The sequence below is a fragment of the Erinaceus europaeus genome, chromosome 17 (assembly GCF_950295315.1).
Source record: "Erinaceus europaeus chromosome 17, mEriEur2.1, whole genome shotgun sequence".
NCBI lineage: Eukaryota > Metazoa > Chordata > Mammalia > Eulipotyphla > Erinaceidae > Erinaceus > Erinaceus europaeus.
In genome coordinates, this window is record NC_080178.1 from 26126241 (window position 1) to 26148696 (window position 22456).

Genomic DNA, 22456 nt, shown 5'->3' on the forward strand with positions numbered 1-22456 from the left:
AGTAGCAACAGCTGCACCAAAGACAGTGGCAGTTGGGGTTGGTACACTCACCCAGCTCGGGCTGAGAACCCTGCACTCCTGCAGATGGTGAGGGCAGCCAGCAAAATGCTGGGGCCTTAAAGGTTGGCAAGGGTCTGCATCTGTCATCCATGGCCGTGGGAGCACTAGACCTCCTGCAGCCTCAGCTCCCCACCCACACCCCCATTCCTGGCAGCCCTGGCAGCCTTTGAGCAAACAGTCCAATGTGTTTACCCCACGGAAGGTGGCAACCATCTACACACTGGACGTAAAGTGAGAAAGACTGGCTCCACAGGAACCTGCCAAGAAAGTGGAGGGGTCTCGGAAATGCCAGTGAAGTAAAGAAACATAATGAACCAAAACTGCCAACTGGGCTCCAGAGACTTGCCCATCTCTTCTTTTGTCGATCATGACCCCTTCCACTAAAGACACCAGAGACCAGCTCCAAGCAGAATGTGCAGGATAAAGGGCTTCAGTAGCCGCCCACCCACCCAATGCAGCCCTCTCACGGCCTCACCCCACACTGGTGACAAGGCGAATGCAGACAGCCTCACACTCAGCCAGGAGGGATGATTTGATAGGACTAAATGTAAACAAAAGGGGAAACCAGATCCGTTAACCAATGCCAGAAAGAAGATGGACTACTTAATCTTTTGTGAAGCTTTATAACCAGGAATGCCAAACATGATTTTTCCCTAAATGTATTTTCTATAACATTTAAGATCACCTCTCACCCTGTGCAGCTAATTGAAAGGAACTTCCTAGCAGACAATAAGAAAACTGCAAGCAAATCAAGAGGGAGGAAAAAATGGATAAAGAAAATGAATAAGCCTGACACAAAAATAAGGGCTTGCTGGTGCAGCACTCAGTAGAGCACACACATTGCCATGAGAAAGGGCTCAAGTTCAAGTCCCTGGTCCCCACAATGCAGGGGCAGTAAAGCAGGTGTCTCTCTTCCTCGTTCTCTCTCTTATCAGCCTCTCCTCTCTCAAGTTCTATCAAAATAAATAAATATAAAAAACAGAATAAAGACCACCAGTAGTGGATTGGCAGCGAAAGCATCAAATCCCAGACATAAATCTGATGGCAATTAGAAGAGGAGGCAGAAGAGGAAAAAGAGGAGGGAGAGGAGAGAGTTGGATGAGGCAGTTCACCTGGGAAGGTGTCTATTTTGCCATAACAGTGACCCAGGTTCCAAAGCAGCCCCTTCTGCACTTAACATGCTGTGGCATCTTTCTGTCTCTCCCTCTGTCTCTCTTTCTAGCAGAAAAAGAGCGGTCAAACTCCACCGACAAAAACAACAAAAGATACACAACTTGACTGATAATTAAATGAATGCAGGTGGAAAATGTCTCCTTTTTTTGAGAGAGAGAGAGATCTCGAGATCACAGTACGGAAGCTACTTTTCAATGCAGTGTGACCCAGGCTTGAACGTGGGTCATGTGCATGACAAAGCAGCACACTAAGCAAGATTCTCTTGGTGAGAATCAATCAAAACAACCTTTGCAGCTACTCAGTAGAGATCAACAGTACTGAAAACAAGTTTACATTTGGAGTCACTGATTGTTTCTCTAGGAATCTATCTTTAGGGTTGCGTAAGTGCATAAAGAAACATGTAGAAAACATTGTTTTTTTATAGTTTTTTTTTTCTTTCCTTCTTTCCTTCCTACCAGAGCATCCTTCCTTCCTACCAGTGGTGGAGGCAGCAGGGGAACAACTGAACCTGGGACTTTGGCGCCTCAGGCAGGAGAGTCTCTTTGCATAACCATTATGCTATCTGAGAGTGGCAGCCTGGGGATTAGAAAGTACTGGACCCCTAAACGAGAGGTCCTGAGTCCAGTCCCCAGCAGCTCATAGGCCAGATGGATGCTTTGCTTCTCCACCGTGTTAATAAGTGAATAAAAAAAAAAAAAAGAATCTGAGCGTGACTCCTTCACATCTACGCCAGCTCTTAGCGTTACACCATCTCTTAACCCTTCCCAATGAGATCATTGTAAAAATGGCATTTTTCAGGAAGTGAAATAGCTTGCTTAGTGTGCTGCTTTGCCATGCACATGACCCAGGTTCATTATCTCATTGTCTTTATCTCATTATTTATAATGACTAAAAACTTCAAAGAGCTGAACTATCTACTGAGAGAGAGGTAAGGAAAAAAAAAGAAAAAGAAAAAGAAAAAGAGGGTCTCTCTACTGGAATACTCCAGCTTTCAAAAAGAGCCCAGAGGGAGTCAGGACAGTAGCACAGCAGGTTAAGCACACGTGGCACGTTAGCACACGTGATGTGAAGGGCAAGGACCAGCATAAGGATCCCGGTTCCGGCCCCCGGCTCCAGCCCCCAGCTCCCCACCTGCAGGGGAGTCACTTCACAGGCAGTGAAGCAGGTCTGCAGGTGTCTCTCTCTCTCCCCCTCTCTGTCTTCCCCCCCTCTCTCCATTTCTCTCTGTCCTATCTAACAACGAAGGCATCAATAACAACAACAATAACTACAACACCAATAAAAACAACAAGGGCAACAAAAGGGAAAATTAAAAAAAAAAAAGCCCAGAACAGGAAAGAGAGTTAATTGGGCAGGGCATCTGTACTGTCCCAGTTCAAACCCTGGCCCCCTGTGGAGGAGCTATGACAAGCAAGGGGGCCCTGGTGTTGTGGGCTTTCTCCTTCCCTCTCTCAATCTCTCTAGCTCAATGAAAAGGTAGAAATGAGGCCCCTTTTCCACACACACATTTAAAAAAAAAAAAGCAAAAAAATATATTGGCATGAAAAAACACCTACACTACAAAGAAGGAAATTCAAGTTGCAAAGCTAAATATATATGTATACACACACATATTTGCTGTTGTTTATCTCTAGAGATGTATGTAGTAACATACTGGGAACTTTGTTTTTTTAATTTACATCTGTATGGTCTCCTGACATATACTCTGAAGGAAGAAACTTAAGAGTTCCTTAAAATTTTTCTTTCCATTGTTACTTCTCATACAAAGTGTATTTCTTGGGATGTCAGCACAGCTAATGTGCTTAGGGAGGTTACAACAGTAACCGAGAAGGGCAGGTGGCCCACGCAGAAGAGAGCACAGGCTAGCAGATGAAAGGACCCAGGGCTGAACCCCTGGGCACCACACAGGAGTGCCTGAAGGGGTCTCCCTTCTCAGGAGCCAGAGCCATGCTTCATTGTCACCTCTTCTCTCTAAATCCCTATCCATCTCTATCTCTCTCCCCCTCTATCCAGAAAGAAAAAGAAAAGACCGTGGGAGTGGCAGGATTGTGCAAGCATCGAGCACTGAGTCCCAGCAATCACTCTGATGGTTAAAAAAAAAAAAAAAAAAGTAATCAAGAAGGGGTTGGACAACACTACTCATTATCAAAACACACAGAGACACACAGAGGCCTATACAAACACACAGAAACACCTGCAAATATAGATAGACAGACACCTATAGAGACTAGTTCCTTTAACTTTAAGATCCAGGGAGACATCACAGAAGTTGTGAGCTATGTCTGAATCCCCAAAGGTGCCAAGTTCAATCTCTGGTACCACCCTATGACAGATCTGAGCCAGCACTCTAGTCTCTCTTTTGAGCTCTGTAACTCTCTCATGCAAATACTTTCTAAAAGTTAAAATAAAGTCCCAGTGGATTTAAAAAAAAAAAAAGGAAAAGCCAAAAAGAAAAAAAGAGATCCTATTCACCAATTTACACAGTACAACAAAGGACAAAGCATTCCTTAAAACCTGAGGGGAGCAAGTTTGGTTAGGGGCTCTTTTACCTGTGTCCTGGAGCCCCGCCTCCCCAAACCCCCGCCCCACTAGGGAAAGAAAGGGACAGGCTGGGAGTATGGATCGACCTGCCAATACCCATGTTCAACGGGGAAGCAATTCCAGAAGCCAGACCTTCCACCTTCTGCACCCCACAATCACCCTGGGTCCATACTCCAGGAGGGATAAAGAATAGGGAAGCTATCAGGGAAGGAATGGGATATGGAGTTCTGGTGGTGGAAACTGTACCCCTCTTATCCTATGGTCTTGTCAATATTTCCATTTTATAAATACAAATTAAAACACAAACACACACACACACAAAAGAGCTCTTTTACATAATTATGAACCTCACAGCTCCAAACACAGGCAGGCTCAAACTAAAAATATTAACAACTGAGCAGGGAAATCATTTGGAAAAACCTGTGGATGGTGGCTTCTTAATGAGTTATTATGGGAAACTACCCAGGGGCTATTTTCCCTCTAGTTCCTATTTTAAAGACAAAAATATCTTATATGAGGGGGTCGGGCGGTGGCGCAGTGGGTTAAGCACACGTGGCGCAAAGTGCAGGGACCGGCGTAAGGATCCCGGTTCAAGCCCCCGGCTCCCCACCTGCAGTGGAGTCGCTTCACGGGCGGTGAAGCAGGTATGCAGGTGTCTATCTTGCTCTCCCCCTCTCTCTCTGTCTTCCCCTCCTCTCTCCATTTCTCTCTGTCCTATCCAACAACAAAGCAACGTCAACAATGGCAATAATAACTGCAACGAGGCTGCAACAACTAGGGCAACAAAAAGGGGGGGAAATGGCCTCCAGGAGCGGTGGATTCATGGTGCAGGCACCGAGCCCAGCAATAACCCTGGAGGGAAAAAAATTTTTATATGAGACACCTTTTCCCAGCCACACATTCCCAGGTCCAAAAGGCCCCCAGTTCCGTGGCTGGTTTATATGGGTGTGACAGGGACTGACTCCAGTTAAGCGACAGATACTGAATTTGTCTTCTTTAAGACATGCATCGGGCTTCTCCAATGCCCACTTGTACCCTGAAGCCACAATTCCAGCCTGCCTGTGGACTCCAGTTTCCATGCTTCTGGCCCTGCCAGGTGGCATTAGGCCACGTTTCCTGCTGGAAGACAGAGGAGCTCATTCAAGGGTGCCCACAGTGAGAGGGCTGGAGCCCAAGACTGGTGGTCACCAACGTTTGAGTTGCCCTCACAATATAAGTGGGGGGAGGGCAGGGAGGACATCATCTCACAGCCCCTCTCCTTGAGTAGCTTGAGTGGGGTGTGGAAATTGGATTCTTATGATACTGAGCAAAAGTGTTCAGCTGCTTATAGCCTTCTTGCTACTTCAAACCCAGGTTAAAGTAAACTGTGATGTTGGAACACAGGATGGAAGCACAGATAGGGTAAGGAAGCACAGATAGGGCTCAGGGGTGCCAGTAGTATTCTAGTAATATGAGCACTGACTCCCCCAGGTGTGATTACTCCACAAAAACTCCTGGAGTTCTTTCACTTCACATCTGTGGTCTTTTCATTCTGCACATAAAGTTCCCATCAGAAGTTTGTGCATAGGAAGAAAACAGTTTGAATGTGTAGCTGGCTCTCAGACACCATCTCTGTCCCTGCCTAGTTCACTCCTTCCTTTCTTCCTCCCACAGCCAAGTCACCAGCAGACTCACTGGTCAAATCCATGCCAAACTCAACAGCACACAATGCCACGATCTGGGAACGGCTAGGGGACTGGCAGTGTGGAGGGGAGGGAATGGAATGTCCAGCATTTATTTTTAATTGATTTGCTCATTTTCCCCTAATATCAAAACAGCCCCACTCCAGTGCCCAACATGGCATGAGCCCCACCCTGATAAACCCCAGGCATGCAAACTTCTTGGGTCTGGCAGGAGCGAGATTCTGTGGTCTCATCAACAGGATCCAGCTGAAGAAGAGAGGCTCTGGGAGTATTTGGAAAAGTCTGCACGCTGCTCCAGTTCTCACTCCACAAGGTGCTGTGCTGAGGGTGGGACTCTCTTAGAATGTGGCCTCTGGTTATCCTCAGCCTCACTCCCCAAACTCTTCTGGGGTTACTCTTGGTTACTGAGGAATATCTAAAACCTGTTTAAAAATATTTTTATTTATTTTAATGAATGAGATAGAGACAGACAGACAGATACACAGACAGACAGACAGACAGACAGGCTGATCAACCAATCAGAGCTCTGTTCAGCTTTGGCTTATTGTAGTTTGGGGATTGAACCTGGGACCTGGGAGTCGCAGGCTGGAAAGTCTTTTGCATCAACACTATGCTATCTCCCCAGTGATATCTAGAGCCTTTAAAGAACTTTTCTATATGGCCAGTTTGGGCTTTACTCAACTCTTTGTTAAACAGATAAATGGCTTTGTTTGTCTTTGACAAAAAGAAAACATAAGACAAACAAAAAGCAATGTAGAAATATTTACATATGATGAACCCCCCTAACTAAGCAGCTGAATACTGATCTCTGCCCCATAGATCAAGTAATAATCTGATTTTCTCTCATTCTCTCTCTCTTCCAACTTGCTATTATCAGAGACCCTTGCGGTTGCTTCCACCACTGCCCAGATGTTAGCAGACAGGAGCCTGGTGTCCAGCAAAACTTGATCATAGCTGGCCACCCAAATGATGTCATCTTGAGAATGTCCAGCAGGAGAACAGGAAGCAGGTAAGAAGAGCTACCCAGACAGTCCCGGAGTCACTGATGTTATAAGCATTTCCCCCATCGTGGAGGAAATCATCCTCTGTCATCGGCGACCACCTACATACACCTTCACATCACGCCCTTTCCAATAACTCTGGCCCCTCTGGATCGGCAAGGACTGTGTCTTCATACAACACTATTGGAGTATCTTCACTAAAGGCCAGGTGGGTGAGGCCATCCACTGGTGTTTCCTACAGAGAGCCCTGGCCTTCCTGTCAAGGCCCCTTCTGTCCCTGTCTGTCGTTTTCTTGCGTTCCCCACTAAAAACAAACAGCCTCTGTTCAAAACCCAGAACAACTCAATCTCACAGCACCTCCCTCCGCCCAGGAAAAATCCCAAACTTTGTATAAACACGGAAATGCCTGCTCAAAGCTGGGTCTGGAAGGCTGGAGGGCGGGGAGGCAGGGAGGCAGGGAGGTGTGGAAGGAACACCTCAGGCCTCACTCACCAGGCCCAAGAATCACAGACCCACAGTTCAGAAGTCAGTCACAGTTCCAAAGATCACATGAGGGAAGTCTAAAAGAAAATGGGGGGGAGGGCAACTGAAGACTTATTAAAAAATAATAAAAATAAAAGTGTCTTTGCTAAGAAAAAAGGGGGGAGCAGAGGGAGGAGGATATGCGAGGGCACCCAGCTTTACATCAGATCTTGCTAGACAACACAGAAACCAGGGGAATCCAGCTCTGGAGGACTGGGAACTTGAAGGGGGACAGTAAAACTGTTCAACAAAAGGCAGGACGACTTTAAGGAATCAGCAACCCAACCCCTCAACCAAAAGAAAAAAAACCTTCAGCACAGTTCCTCAGGGGTTACAATCACTAAAGGCAAGAATGGACTGGATTTTGTAAAACACTCTCCAAAGAGAGAAGCATCAGTCCTTCAAAGTCCTTACTGGTGAACAAGCTACCAAGCGGCCAAGGGGCCCTGCTAATAAGCACACTATTTCAGAGAAATGACGGTTTTTACCAAAGTCCCCTGTGAATCGGGCACTCTCCCCAGAACTGCTTTAAAAAAATGAGAGACAAGACAGCTCAGAGTGATTTAGAAAAATGAAATGCTCCTCAGGTTGCACAGACAAATAAGAACAGTACTGCCATCTATAAATATATTAGACACGTTATCTAAGAGCAAGCCGACGTCTACATAGTAGATACTAGCACATTTCAAAATTAACAAGCGACTTTTTTTTTTTTTGCCTCCAGGGTTATCGCGGAGGCTTGGTGCCTGCACTAGAAATCCACTGCTCTTTTTTTCTTTCTTTTTTTTTTTTTATGTAACACTAACCTTAGTCCTGTCATACACCACAAAAGGTAGCAGCAACAAATGCTGGAGAGGTTGTGGGGTCAAAGGAACCCTCCTGCACTGCTGGTGGGAATGAAAATTGGTCCAACTTCTGTGGAGAACAGTCTGGAGAACTCTCAGAAGGCTAGAAGTGGACCTACCCTATGATCCTGCAATTCCTCTCCTGGAGATATATCCTAAAGAACCAAACATACCAATCCAAAACAACCTGTGTATGCTCATGTTCATAACAGCACAATTTGTAATAGCCAAAACCTGGAAGCAACCCAGGTGTCCAACAACAGATGAGTGGCTGAGTGAGTTGTGGTCTATATACACAAAGGACTCAGCTATTAAAAGTGGTGATTTCATCGTTTTTAGCTCATCTGGGATGGAGCTTGAGGAAATCATGTTATGTGGGGCCGGGTGGTGGTGCACCAGGTTGAGCGCACATGTTACAATGTGCAAGGACCCAGGTTTAAGCCCCCAGAACACACCTGCAGGGGGAAAGCTTCACAAGTGGTGAAGCAGAGCCTCTGTCTCTCACCCTCTCTATCCCTCCCTTCCCTCTCGATTTCTGACTGTCTCTATCCAATAAATAAAGATAATAAAAAAATTTAAAGAAATCATGTTAAGTGAAATAAGTCAGAAAAAGAAAGATGAATAGGGGATGATCTCACTCACAGGCAGAAGTTGGAAAACAAGATCAGAAGAGAAAACACTAAGCAGAACTTGGACTGAAGTTGGTGTATTGAACCAAAGTAAAAGACTCTGGGGTGCATGAGTGGGATGGGGGGAGAGTTCAGGTCCTGGAACAGGAGGGCAGAGGACCTACTGGGGGTTGTATTGTTGTGTGGCAAAATGAGAAATGTTATGCACATACAAACTAGTATTTACTGTCAACTGTAAAACATTAATCCCCCAATAAAGAAAGTTTAGAAAAAAAAACACCAAGGGTACGTATCAAGAACAAAAAGGGAAAAGAAGCCAGAGATAACTCAGCAGCAGCAAAGACCACGTCTTTCATGCTTAGAGTCCCGGTAACCTAAAATGACTAGTGGAAAATGACAGTAACACCGCTCCTCCACCATACACAACCCTTCAAGGACAATAAGCAACAAAAGAAGTTAACTGTGGATATTTCAGATTTTCAAATGGTGACTCTAGTCACCTCCCACCATAGCTCTGCAAACTCTAGAATCACACATGAGAGATGCTGGGGACAGGGTTTCTCAGCACAGACATTAGAGCATTCTTCTGTCACATCAATGCTCTGGCCTTGAACAAACCCAGGACCTCATACATACAAGGCAATCACCTTCCCAAACCCTGTGCATGTTACTTAAACTACACTGCATTCCCAGCAAGTAGTTCTGAAACCCCCTTTTTTCAGATGAAGAAACTCAGGTTCAGGATGGCAACTTAGTCACTGAGAAGTAGGATGTAACCCAAGGTCTACCTGGCTCCTCAAAGTATTGTCCACTCTACCACAACTGAGTCCTCAAACAGCAACAACAGACCACTTTATTATGAAGAGCACATTAGCTACAATTGTTGTGGTTCTCCCTCCATGCTATCAAAGTCATACTTTGAGTATTTGGGGATAATAAAACATTTTACGGGAGGTGGGAGGGAGGCAGTGGTGCACCTAGTTAAGCACTCACATAAACAGTGCGCAGGGACCCAGGTTGAAGCCCCTGGTCCTCAAGCAGGGCTGCAGGTCTCTCTCTGTCTCCCTCCCTCTCAATTTCTCTCTGTCTCTATCCCATAATAAACATACATATATATAGGGAAATTTCTGACGCACAAATCCGACTGGTCTTATCCATGTGATGTGTGAGAAGATTATCCAGCTCTGAACCTGGTCTATATGGGTAATTACTTGAGCTAATGTTTTCCTTGACAATGACATCTGGCCCACCCCAACCCCATTAGATCCATAGAAAAAGTTACTTGAGGCACCTATCTACCCACTGTTTATTGTGCCAGCTGCTTTGTGGTAAGCGATCCATTCAACTAGCTGATTCACTAACTCAGACAAAAAGAACTGAGTCATGACCATGTTCAAGGTTGTGCGAAATACATATGACTAAAAACAGCCAAAGCTTCCAGCTAACAGGAGAGAAGAGTGGACACCCAGATACAGGCAAAACTCAGCTCACTGGGCTTTGTTTCACTGTGAACTGCAAATACTGGGTTTTTGTTTGTTGGTTGGTTTGTTTGTTTGTTCTGTGAGTGGGAGATACGTAGCAATGCTGCATGAAACAAGACTATGAATGCCTTTTCTCCAACAGTGAGCTCACTTCCCTTCTCTGTGTTACAGTTAATGTAGTTATAAACATCGTTTCCCCCCAGACATAATACTACTGTACACTTACACAGTACACCATAAACATAACTTTTATATGCACGGAAAAACAAAAACAAAATACATGTGTTTCACTTTATTACAGCATTTGCTTCATTGTCATAGTGTGGAACATAACCAGTAGTATCTCTGAGATGTGGCCATAGGCTAGTCCTCCCTTTGTCTTTATTATAGATGTGTCTGTATAAGTAAACAGGGCAAGGGGAATAGCTCAGCAATAAAATACAGAACTTACATGCATGCAGTTCAAGTTCAATCACATATGCTCTATTCCTGTTTTTCAAACAAATAAAAAATTTTTTAAAGTGTCTGTAAAGTTAGCTACCATCTACTTTAGGCATCCACTGGGGTGGGGTGGGGAATTCTGTTTCTTATTCCCCCCCAAAATAATAGATCACTGCAGCAATAATTATAAAAGTTAAGGCTATAAATGTCATAAGAAAAGATTTGCAAATGTAATGTAGGAATCACTAAAGAAGGAGACATTTACTCCAGGAAAGTGTTGTGAAACATTTCAAGGAATCATTTTCAATCATCAGATCTGTCAGCTGAGTAAAATGACGACTTGGCTTCCCAATGAAATGCTGAGCAAAGCAGAGGTATGAAAGTAAATGGTTGTGAAGAGGAACAAGGGACCGCAACCTGGGAAAAGCTTTTCAGGGCGAGCTTATGGAGTTTGGACTTCACTCTGTACACAATGAGAAGCCAACAACATCCGATTTTGAGCAGGGAAGTGACAGGTGATGATGAGTAATGTTCCAGGTAGGTTAACCTGGCGGCCTAAAGAGGAAATGAGATACCCAAGGCAGGGACATGATAGGAAAATCTGACTGGAACACTACTGAAAACTTTCAAACATCTTTATTGTTGTTGTTGTTGTTATTATTATTATTATCTTTATTTATTAGACAGCCAGAAATTGAAAGGGAAAGATAGAGATGGGGAGAGACAGAGAGACACCTGCAGCCCTGCTTCACCACTTGCAAAGCTTTCCCCCTGCAGGTGGGGGCAGGGACTCGAACCCAGGTCCTTGCACATTGTAACATGTGCGCTCAATGAGGTGCGCCACCACCTGGCCCCTCAAGTATCTTCTTTGAGAAGCAAAGAGTTAGGTGTTAAGTATTCCTAACTCCAACTCCCCCCTTCTCGAAAGACATGTCATGAAAGGTCAGTCAACATTAAAATATATGTGTATGTAGATTGAGTCTCCCTGACTATTTGCTAATGGAAGAGACAACCCAAATCATCAATCTCTGGCTTTGGAAAACAACAGATGGTATTTTTGGCAGCAGATTCACTGTCCTAGTTACATGTTTTGCTGAAACTAATGCTACACATTGGTTGTGTTTCTTCAGCCTGTTGTATTATTGGGGCAAAGGGCAGGCAATTCCAAAATATAACAAGCCACAAATGGTACTGGATAGGCTTTAAACGTTGAGTGTTTAGATAACTCATGGAAAGCGCAACAGAGAAGATGACATTCTTCAGCAGCCTGTGCTGTTGGTATTTGAGGGAAGAGGGGCTGAATACTCTGTAAACAACAGAACCCACTGCTTTCAAGTCTTCAAAGGCCATAAGATAAGAAATTTTAAAAAGAAGGGTGGGGAATAAATAGTAGTAAACAGATAATAGGGGGAAAAAATGAAAGTCCCTGTGTATGCAAAAAGGGAACATTTCAGATACTGTATACAGATTTCCAGTAAATAATAGTTTTGTAAGACAATAACCTTTTTTGAAAAACTGTTTTTCTACATCTGCTTTTTGATGTGAGCTTTTTACTAGTAACAACAGCAGTAACAACCATAATAATAATAGAAGCTCTTTCAGCAGATAAAGGGACTCATTCTTTTTTTTAACTATTATTATTATTATTATTATTATTATTATTGGAGAGACAGAGAGAAATTGGAAGAAGAGTGGGAGCTAGAGAGGAAGAGAGAGACAGACACCTGCAGACCTGCTTCACCACTTGTGGAGCTTTCCCCTGCAGGTGGGGAACAGGGGCTTGAACCTGGGTCCTTGTTCACTGTAATGTGAGCACTTAACCAGATGCACCACCACTTGGTCCCTGGACTCATTCTCTATGCAGATTACATTCCTGCTACTTTCTGTAAACAAATCAATAACCCAACAATAGGCATTTGTACTTCAGCAATACCAAATCCCATACCTCCATCTCCAGCAAAAAATTATAACAAAGCTGGGAGATTCCTTCTTTGTTTTCTTCTGTTTTCACTTTATGGGAGGGGGTAATGAATCTCATTGCAATTGTTGACACACAAGTACAATTTCTCCTCTCCCAGTGACAGCTGTCTGCAAGAATTCCATTTCATCCTCTCAATTCCACTTCCCCCTTCCAACATAAACCTTTGGCAGGAAGAAACCCCATTTCTATCCCAATGGCAACTACTTTTTTCAGGCATATAAGTGAAAAATGATGCAACACTATTTTCTAGACCATCTTTCTCCGACTTCTTTTCAGCCAGGTGACTACAACAGTCAATCAAACCCTGCATCAAAAGTTTTACCCACAATGGTTACGTTCCCCACACCAGTGGACCCCAGTTGTAGTTTGGAATCACTTGACTGAATGAAACAAAAAGTCAGTTCACAATCAGGAAAGGGAGTTGCCTAGCAATTCCTGTGAAGATTAGAAAAAGAATTCTTGGAGAAATTCTGCCAGAGATGGGACTAGGGGAAAAAGATGGATATAAGAAGAATACAAAAGCCATTTTTCTGGATACCAGGAAGCCCAGATAAAAATGAACACATACACCTGGGCCTTGATCCCAGAGTACTGAGAGGAGCCAGGAAAAGAGTGGGAAAGTGTGTGGGGGGGAGCTCTCTGGCACAGTGCCACATGGAAGAAAAGGAAAGTGAGAGAATGGCCAATTAAAAGAAATAAAAACAGCTTCCATATTATTTTCACAACTGAAGTTGTAAGAGAGGGCTATAATCGCCACAGTAGTAATTGTGCTGTAAAAACATGTTTTTAAAAAAAAAAAAAAAATAAGGCCTCGGTGGAAATAGAAGTCCAAGCTGGAAAGCTTACAAGAAAAACAAAGAAGTGCTTCTTCTCACACAAGCAACAGCTTCTTGAAGAAACACGGTGAATAAGAAGGGATTCATTGCTGGTGAAGACAAAACAAAGGCCTCGATTCTCTTGAACATGCTTATTAATATTTACCTGCTTAAACACAGGTCTTTCCAGTTTCAGTCTACCAGCCTATAAATATTCAGTAGGAGTGGACACAGGCATGCACATGCACACACACACACACACACACACACACACACCTGTGCACATAATAGCACAGGCACAAAATCTTTAATATATATTATTTATTTATTAGTGGATAGAGACCGAGGAAAAATGAGAAGAGAGGGGGAGAAAGAGAAGAGACAGAGAGACACCTGCAGCCCTACTTCCCCACTCATGAAACTTTCCCCCTAAAGATGGGGACCAGGGGCTTGAACCTACGTCTTTGTGCACTACAGTGCGAATGCTTAACCATTTGTACCACCACCTGGCCCCCACAGGCACAAAAACATCATCCTTTCTCATCCCATACAATTGGGATGCCGTGAGGATTCCATCCATACTTACAGATCCCAATCTTTACAAAAGATAAAGTCTAGACCCAGAGAAAAAGAATCGCTCTCTCTCTCTCCATTGTGTGAATTCCTCCTAGTATTTTGTTAAGCCTTGAAAGGTGCCAAGATCAACCCCACCCTCTTCAGTGAACCCTGGAGCTGGGGTGACTAAGACTTGTCTGTAGGTGCAGGTCATTCCCATCAATGGCACCAACAACACCCAATCCAAGCACTCAAGCCTCCAGGGACACAATGGAATGGCTTTTTGAAAAAGGGTAAGAAAAAAAAAGCCTCCCCAGATTTGTTTACCAATTCTGCTTGGTTTGTGTAGCTAAGCATTTCTTACAGCTGATAAATAATATGCCCTCCTCGAATATAAATGGCACTGATGATAATTACCATTTGAGTGGTTTCCATATGCCAGATGCCTTTCCAAACATCTAATATTTATAACAGCTTTAATCAAAAGAATCATTAGCTCCATTTCACCAGTGAGGAAAGGCTGCTGGATGGGTGGAGGGAGGGACTAAAAGAGCCTACCAAGGACACGTGGAGTAATTGAGGAGCTGTGATTTATACCTGGAGCTGGGGCTGTCTAAGCTTTATCTTCAGCTGGAGCCTTTCACCCAGCCACCAAAACAGAACCATGGAAATCCCTCCCTCTCAGCACCTCCAGAACAAGAAGCCTGGGCTTCAGCTCACATGCCCCTTCTGCAACGTTCCTCCCAAACAGACTTTATGAAGATCATTTTTAAGGCGTTATTTATTTATTTGATAGGGATAGAAATAGGCAGGGGAGGGAGCCGGGCGGTAGCGCAGCAGGTTAAGCGCACATGGCGCAGAGCGCAAGGGACCAGCATGAGGATCCCGGTTTGAGCCCCCGGCTCCCCACCTGCAGGGGAGTCCCTTCACAAGCGGTGAAGCAGGTCTGTAGGTGTCTATCTTTCTCTTCCCCTCTCTGTCTTCCCCTCCTCTCTCCATTTCTCTCTGTCCTATCTAACAATGATGACATCAATAACTACAAGAATAATAACTACAACAACAATAAAAAAAAACAAGGGCAACAAAAGGGAAAATAAATTTTAAAAATTTTTAAAAAGAAATAGGCAGGGCAGAGTGGAGGGGAAGACAGAAAGGGAGAGGGAAAGAGAGGACACTTGTAGTACTGCTTTACCACTTGCAAAAGGTACAAACCAAAGGCTTGAACCTAGCACCTTACACATAGTCACAGGTGTGTTTAACCAGGTGTGCCACTGCCCGGGACCTACATTTTAAGAGGATCTTACAAAACTCACTGGTCCGCAGAGGTGGCAAAGTGATTTCCAGTTTGAAAAAACTAACAAGGATCTCCCCAGCGCTGATTGTGAGGGCTGATACAGCTCATAAAACCGATCATAAAACCATTTCTGTTATATATGAATTTGGGGTTTTCCTTTTTCAGGGGCCTGGTCAGAGAAGAGACTGGCTGCAGAGATGCCTTTCCAAGGCATGGCGTACCCCCACACCCAGCAATCTCCAAAGACAGATAGAAGTCTGAGCCTCTTCTCTTGCTCGCCCCTATCAGCAGGTCTTTGACTGTACAAAGGCAACATCATTAGCTAGCCTCCTTGAGCAGGGGTTGCTATCAGATGAGTCCCAGGAGCCACTTCTAAATTACTTAAATGATTGAGATCTCCATCTCCCCCAGTTACTCAATCCTGCAATACCGGCCAGCAGATATAATTGTAGAGCAGGTAGGCTAGACTAACCAATCTGACCATTCAGTGCCAGCAAACGTTGCAAATTACAGGGTATAAATTTAGCAGGGTGGGTCTTGATATACATTCCTGCAAATTACAGGTTCCCTCTCTAGTAGAAAGTGCATTAATTACTTGGGATGCATGCACTACTTCCACTTACTTGGGGCCCTCAGGAGAGCACAGAGCGACTCAGAGTAATCTACAGAAGATTAAAGCATATATAAATAATGCCTGCTGGGGAGATGGGACTTTTCCAAAGCTCTTGGAACTAAAAATTGTTAACTTTTGGCCCTAACCCCTAACCCCTCCCCCTCCCCACACTGAGTCTCTGAGGCTCGCTGTATGGGGTTGAGAGAATGGACTAACTCCACTGGGACCAGTAAAAGGACCGAGCAGTGGCACCAGATGCAAGGACCTGCATTCAAACCCCTGGTCACCATCTGTGATGGGGAAGCTTTATAAATGGTGAGGCAATGCTATAGGTCTTTCTCTCCCTATCTCCCGCTTACTTCTCAATTCCTTTCTATCTCATCAAATAAGAGAAAGAAAAGAAAATGGGAAAAGATGGTCCCAGAGAGCGGTGGATCTGTCCTACATGAACCAAGCCCCAGAGATAACCATGGTAGCAATAAAGAAAGAAGGGAAGAAAGGGAGGGAAGAGATGGAAGAGAGAGGAAGGAGGGGAGGGAGAAAAGGAAGGGAAGGGGGGAGGGAGGGAGGGAGGGAGGGAGGGGAGGGGAGGGGAGGGGAGGGGAGGGGAGGGAAGGGAAGGGAAGGGAAGGGAAGGGAAGGGAAGGAAAGGGAAGGAAAGGGAAGGAAAGGGAAGGAAAGGGAAGGAAAGGGAAGGAAAGGGAAGGAAAGGGAAGGAAAGGGAAGGAAAGGGAAGGAAAGGGAAGGGAGAAGAAGGGAAGGGAGAAGGAGGGAAGGGAGAAGGAGGGAAGGAGAAAGGGAGGGGAAAAACAAATATGAAGCAGGGCTGGGTGGTGGCACACTTGTTTAAGCACACATTATTGTGTTCACAATGACCTAGGTTCAAGTCCCCCTCTCCTACCTGCAAGGGGGAAGCTTCATTATTGGTGAAGCAGTGCTGCAGGTGTGCCTATCCTCCCTTCCTTTCCATTTCTGTCTGTCCTATCAAATAAATAAATAAATAAATATTTTAAAAAGAAATTCTAAAACATAAAAAATAAAAACAAACATGGAACCAGTAGGACTAAAAACCTGACACAGGAAATTGGAGGTACAAATACCACTTTCCTCGCTCCTGCGCTAAAACTGTTGTTTGCCCCCTGAGCAGGAGGATGGCTGGGGTGGGAGCTGGGAACCACTGGTGCAGCAGGGCAGATGGACTGAGCTCTGGATTCACAGGCTCAGATCCAACCGGAGCTCTTGCCCTGGGCTAGAGAGCACTGTCTATGACAGACACTGAGTGAAGTCCATAAAGCCTGTACCTTCATGTGATCCTTCGCTCCAGCCAGGAAGGAAGGAGCCAAGACTAGTGTTACAGAAGAGGAAACCAAGGCTCGTAGTTTCGTAGTTAGCCCGAGTCATATCATCAGAGAAAGCGTGACACTGCGCCTCATGCCTCACACTCCAGGGGCTATAGCACCTGCTGAGGAGGTGCTTGTCCAGTTCTGGGAACGGAGGGAACATCACGTGTCAACTCAGTGGTCACTGTGTCCCAGGCACAAAGCTCAGAGCTTTCACTGAGGCGATTCTATTTACTTCTGGAAAGAACTCTGGGTGGTGTCTCTTCCTTTCAGTTACACACATAAGGAAACCACGGTGAGGAAAAGTCAAGTTCATCCAGCTTATCAAGCAGCAGAAACAACATCGGAATCCATCTCTACACATCCTGCATGGTATATGTAGCTGGTATCTGCGTACCTGTACACACAGCTGCTTCCTCTCAGCTCAGATCCTAGTCAGTAAGTTCACTGTCACAGTAAGTACACAGCCCGTGTGAGGTAGGACAAGGAATGATTCAAGGAGACAAACTGCTGAGACCAAAGAATGTCAAATGGTACTTCTAGCTGCCAGGTCCCAGAGCCCATACTTGAATGGGACAAAGGGTGTAAGTTAGCCATTTTCAAATCACAGCTATTGGGGCCACTTGTGGCAGGTTTGTGTTTTAAATCACTGAGCATCCGATTCTTCTTCCATTTTACTGATTTCACCCGTTACTCAGAGATAACAATGTAACAGGACCACAGTTAGAGGTCCTACCTTCATTAGTTAGAGAAAGATATTAAATGTACTCATTTCCTTCTAAGAAGCAGTATAGGTCAGGACTCTAGGCTATCAAACCAAATCTCTCTGACTCCATTTGGCTTGTCAGGCTCACAGATCTCCTGGCTGAGAGGACTTTAGGAAACAAGCAAGCCTGAGAAAAACACAGCTAGCATGGTAGAAAAGCAAAATGTATCTCCCACAATGGCAAAATCTGCCTGTAGCCTAAAGAACACTAAAAAGGGGGGTTATCAGAAGATATAGGGCAGGCATTCAGAGGAGACACACTGCCTATCATGGGATGTTGCCTGCTCCCAGCAGATAAGTCAAGATCAGTTTAGCCAGAAGAAGAGAGACTTGTCACAGCCAGACAGCCATGCCATCGTATTTAATATTGACAGGACATTTCCTCTTAGCAATCATAATCTGATGGACTGAGATTCAACTTGGAATTCTTGAACACTCAAGGTCACAACCTCAATCCTGACTTCAGGAAATCATTCTTTGTCCTAATTGGAAATGTCCATGGTTTACCTAACGCAAATGTGTATGGTAACCTAGAAATACATGCAAAGTGACTCCACACTAAGAAGCTAATGAATAAAGTTGATACAGTTGTATAGGAAATGACTATAATAAATTTACATTAATAGAATTTGCAAGATGGCTGTGAACTCCTGCTGCATAAACGCCACTTCATTACTTAGCAGGCTCCCCTCTAAATCTTTTCTAGGAGAAAGTAGGAAGCAGTGGAGCAGGTACACCACAAGGGAATCTGGCAGAGCAAACAAAGAGAGGAACTGCTTGAAAGCCATTCAACTGGAGCAGCATTTCTGACCTCTTATGTGTGAAGTGAGACACACTGTCTTGAAGACAGATACAATTCTGGTGGACTCTTTCCAGTATGGGAAGAAGGGAATCTGATGTCTAGACAGGGGAAGACTCAATGTGAACCTGGGTGACTACTAAAACAAATAACTAGTGCTGGGCAAGCATGGGGGTGCCTCTTCTCAGGCACGTATTCTCTGGGTTGGAGAGAATGTGACCGGAGCCAGCCTGGGCTGCTACTCAACTAAGTGAGAAAGAAGGCTCAGGAACAGAGCTGGTGGTAGCAAGTCAATTCAATTCTTTATTGATCAGAGAGCCAAGGCTTTTTAAGAGTCAGACCCGGAAGTGGCAAGTTGGAAATGGAAATGGCCTGACATGGTTTGGAAAGGGGTGAAGAAAGGCAAAAGGGGCTGGGAAAGGTAGGAACTTCCTTAGCAACTGTTGCCAGGGTTTTAACTGGTAGGATTAATAATACCCTGCAGGCAGGGAGGGTCTTGAGGGTAGAAAGAAGATAGATCAAAGGAATGGAATGGGTGGGGATCTTTCAGGCAAAACAATGATTATGTAGATAATAAGGGAGCAGACCATAGTATCAGGAATGCAGGGTGCTTTGTGAGGCAGGGAGTCTGATAAAATGAGTCAAATCTTGAGGGATTGTGTCCCTCCTCGCTCGACCTCTCAGGAGAGAGAGAGAGAGAGAGAGACACTGACAGGATGCATGTCCCCTCAAGTTAAGCCCTGCCAAGCTCAACCACATCCTCACAATTTCCCTACAAACTAGGACAAAAAAAAAAACCACCACCCCTTCATCTGAGACCCTAGTCAGGGAACACTTGGATTATCACATTGATATGGTGGGCCTAGATCTCTAATCGTTCTCCTTATCATCACTAGTCTCTTCCATCAGGAATGTCATAAGTTCTCTTGTGGGCCTCTCTAGGGCCTTGCCCTCACTGTAGAGCAATTCTAGGACTAACCCACTCTCTGAAGGTAGGCTGGCTGAGACTACTCTGCCACTTGAGGAAGACTGGTCCTGAAATGAGGGCTGCCCTAGAATGTTCCTAGATGTGACCATGGACTGTGAGCTCAGACTGACAGGGACTCAAAAGTCAGACAGGCTCCTGTGCTAAATATGAACATGGGTCCTAGATCAGATGGATGGGGTTAACAGTTAATGGTATTCATATATTTTTCTCATATGTGGAAGCTACTCTCTCCCCATACCCAGATTTCTAGTCCTATTCTCAACTCTGACACCATCTTCCCAGACTATACTTTTAGTCCACCCACATGCTACCTATCAGGTAAGGCAAAAATTGCTAAAGTCATTGGCCACATCAAGAAAGAATCAGGCTGGGAATGTTGACTGACCTCCCAACACCCATGTCCAGAGGAGAAGCAATTACAGAGCCAAACCTTCCACCTTCTGCACACCAAAATAAAGAATTTTGTTCAATACTCCCAGAGAGAGACAAAGAATAGGGAAGCTTCCAATGGAGGGGATGAGGCACAGAACTCTGATACTGGGAACTGTGTGGAATGATACCCCTGTTATTTTACAATTTTGTTTCTCATTACTAAATCACTAATAAAAATTATAACTAAAAACAATATAAGACTGTAATGCAATATGGTACTAATGAGAGTATTTATGGGTCTCTCTGAATAATCTCACATGCTCTGCTCCAGGTTAAGACAGTAACTGTTACAATAATGGCATAATGCTGCTATATAATACTATCTGCAGACTAGAATAGTGCAGCCTAGTCCTAAGGATAACCATTGAAAATAAAGATGGCACAGGAAGAAGTGACAACATAGCACACAGCAGTGAGCTACTGGGATCCTGCCCCTGAGAAGCCAGTGCCGGGCAACTCTCTCTGCCACTGGCAGTACTGAGTGTGGAACTTCTGGGAGTTTTTCTAACCTACAGACATGATAAGCACAAATAATAACATATCATAACCACAGTGTTCTTAATAACAAAAACGTAGAGATAGCACACATGCCCCCAAATCACAAGGTGACAAAATATGAAATATCAACAGGATAGAATTCAATACTGATTTCCCCAGCTATTTAAAAGTGGACTATCCATATATGGTATAATCTCAGATTATTTTAGGACTATTGTTATCATCAGTTTATAGGGGAAGATGTTTTAGAAGTTCTCAGAGCCCAGAAAACATCTACCAAAATATACCAAATAAAACAGTGTACTCTCAGAGAGCAGGAGAACTTTTGCAATCATTGACTCTGGTGTGGGTAGGCTAGTAACAGCACTGTGGAAGCCTTCTCCCAAGAGGAAGAGTAGCCCACAGAAGGGGGCCACTGTGTGGCTTCAAAAAATCAATTAGTGGGGGCCAGGCAGTAGCACAGCAGGTTAAGTGCACATGGCGCAAAACGCAAGAACGGCCGTAAGGATCCTGGTTCAATCCCCCAGCTCCCCACCTGCAGGGCGGTTGCTTCACTAGCTGTGAAGCAGGTCTGCAGGTGTCTATCTTTCTCTCCCCCTCTGTCTTCCCCTCCTCTCTCCATTTCTCTCTGTCCTATCCAACAACGACAGCAATAACAACAACAATAATAATAACAGCAACAATGAACAACAAGGGCAACAAAAGGGAAAAAAATCAGTTAGATAGAACAGATGTCTTAATCTAAGAGTGAAATAGCATGAACATTTAGAGTTTTCATACGATAGACTGGTGAATAAAACTAATAAAATTTTATTGACCAATAGAGTTAAGGCAAATAAGATTAAAGGTAAACTCAAACAAAGTTATTTAATAAACAGCAAAGCTCAACATTTGTAAAATTAAACAAGAAAGTTTAAAATATATATATATGTATATATATCCACACACATATACATATATAACACATCTGAAAAGATACTAGACCAAATGTTTTTGCATAGAAGATTACTAGTGATTTTCATTTTCTTCCTTCTGATTAAACTGATGACATTATTCTTTAATAACAACAACAACGTTTTTCTCTCCAGAATTTCAGTGGGAATGGAGACCATCAAAGAGCCAAACCCTCAGATATTAAATCAGAGCAGTTGTGTTCTGACTCTTGAAGATAGTTTTCCCTTAATACATCAATGGAAAGATATTTCAGGTGAAGAAACTACACACAGATTCAAGCCCCCGGCTCCCCACTTGTAAGAGGAAAGCTTCACAAGAGGTAAAGCAGGTCTGCAGGCATCTCTCTGTCTCTCTCCCTCTCTATCCCCCCTCCCCTCTCAATTTCTCTCTGTTCTGTCCAATAAAATGGAGAAAAATGGCCGCCAGATGCAGTGGATTCATAGTGCCGGCACTAAGTCCTAATAGTAATCCTGGAGGCAAAAGAAGGACGGAAGAAAGAAGGGAGGGAGGGAGGAAGGAACTACACACTAATATATCAATGGACTCATTATTTACAGAATTCCTCCTCAGAATCCTTCTGTAATCAGCAACACCCTAGCTTGTGATTTGGAAAAGTAATAGATACTTTCCATTTCCAACATGTCTGCATGCCACTCAAGTACAAAACAGCAGACTCAGGAAGCCACTCTTTCTCCTCAGAATCATTTTTCTTCTCCAAACTTTCCAGCCATGACCTGCATTTACGGGTAGTTTTCCAATACAGAAGGTACAACTGAGAACACAGAGCCCACAAGTCTGGGCAAACTACCAACAGTTCTACCACTTGAGCAGATGATGCTGTTCTCCGAATGAAAAAGGCAGTAGAGGGGCCAGGCAGTGGCACACGTGGTACAAAGTACAAGGACCCACGCAACGATCCAGGTTTGAGCCACCTGGCCCCCACTTCCTGCTTCTCACCTGCAGGTGGATGCTTCACGAGTGATGGAGCTGGTTTGCAGGTGTGTCTCTTTCTCTCTCCCTATTTTCCCCTCCCCCTCTCAATTTCT

The 22456-nt window shown here is 44.3% G+C and overlaps 1 protein-coding gene and 1 long non-coding RNA gene across 4 annotated transcripts in view; one reads left to right on the forward strand and one right to left on the reverse strand.

The window, feature by feature from the left end:
- Window positions 1–22456, reverse strand: part of LDLRAD3 (low density lipoprotein receptor class A domain containing 3) — an 852030-nt gene that overhangs the window by 769496 nt on the left and 60078 nt on the right. The window lies entirely within an intron of this gene.
- On the forward strand, window positions 10779–21725 carry LOC132534043 (uncharacterized). Its single transcript, XR_009545756.1, has 3 exons — window positions 10779–10912; window positions 17247–17411; window positions 21545–21725. It is a non-coding gene; the product is annotated as an uncharacterized LOC132534043 (long non-coding RNA).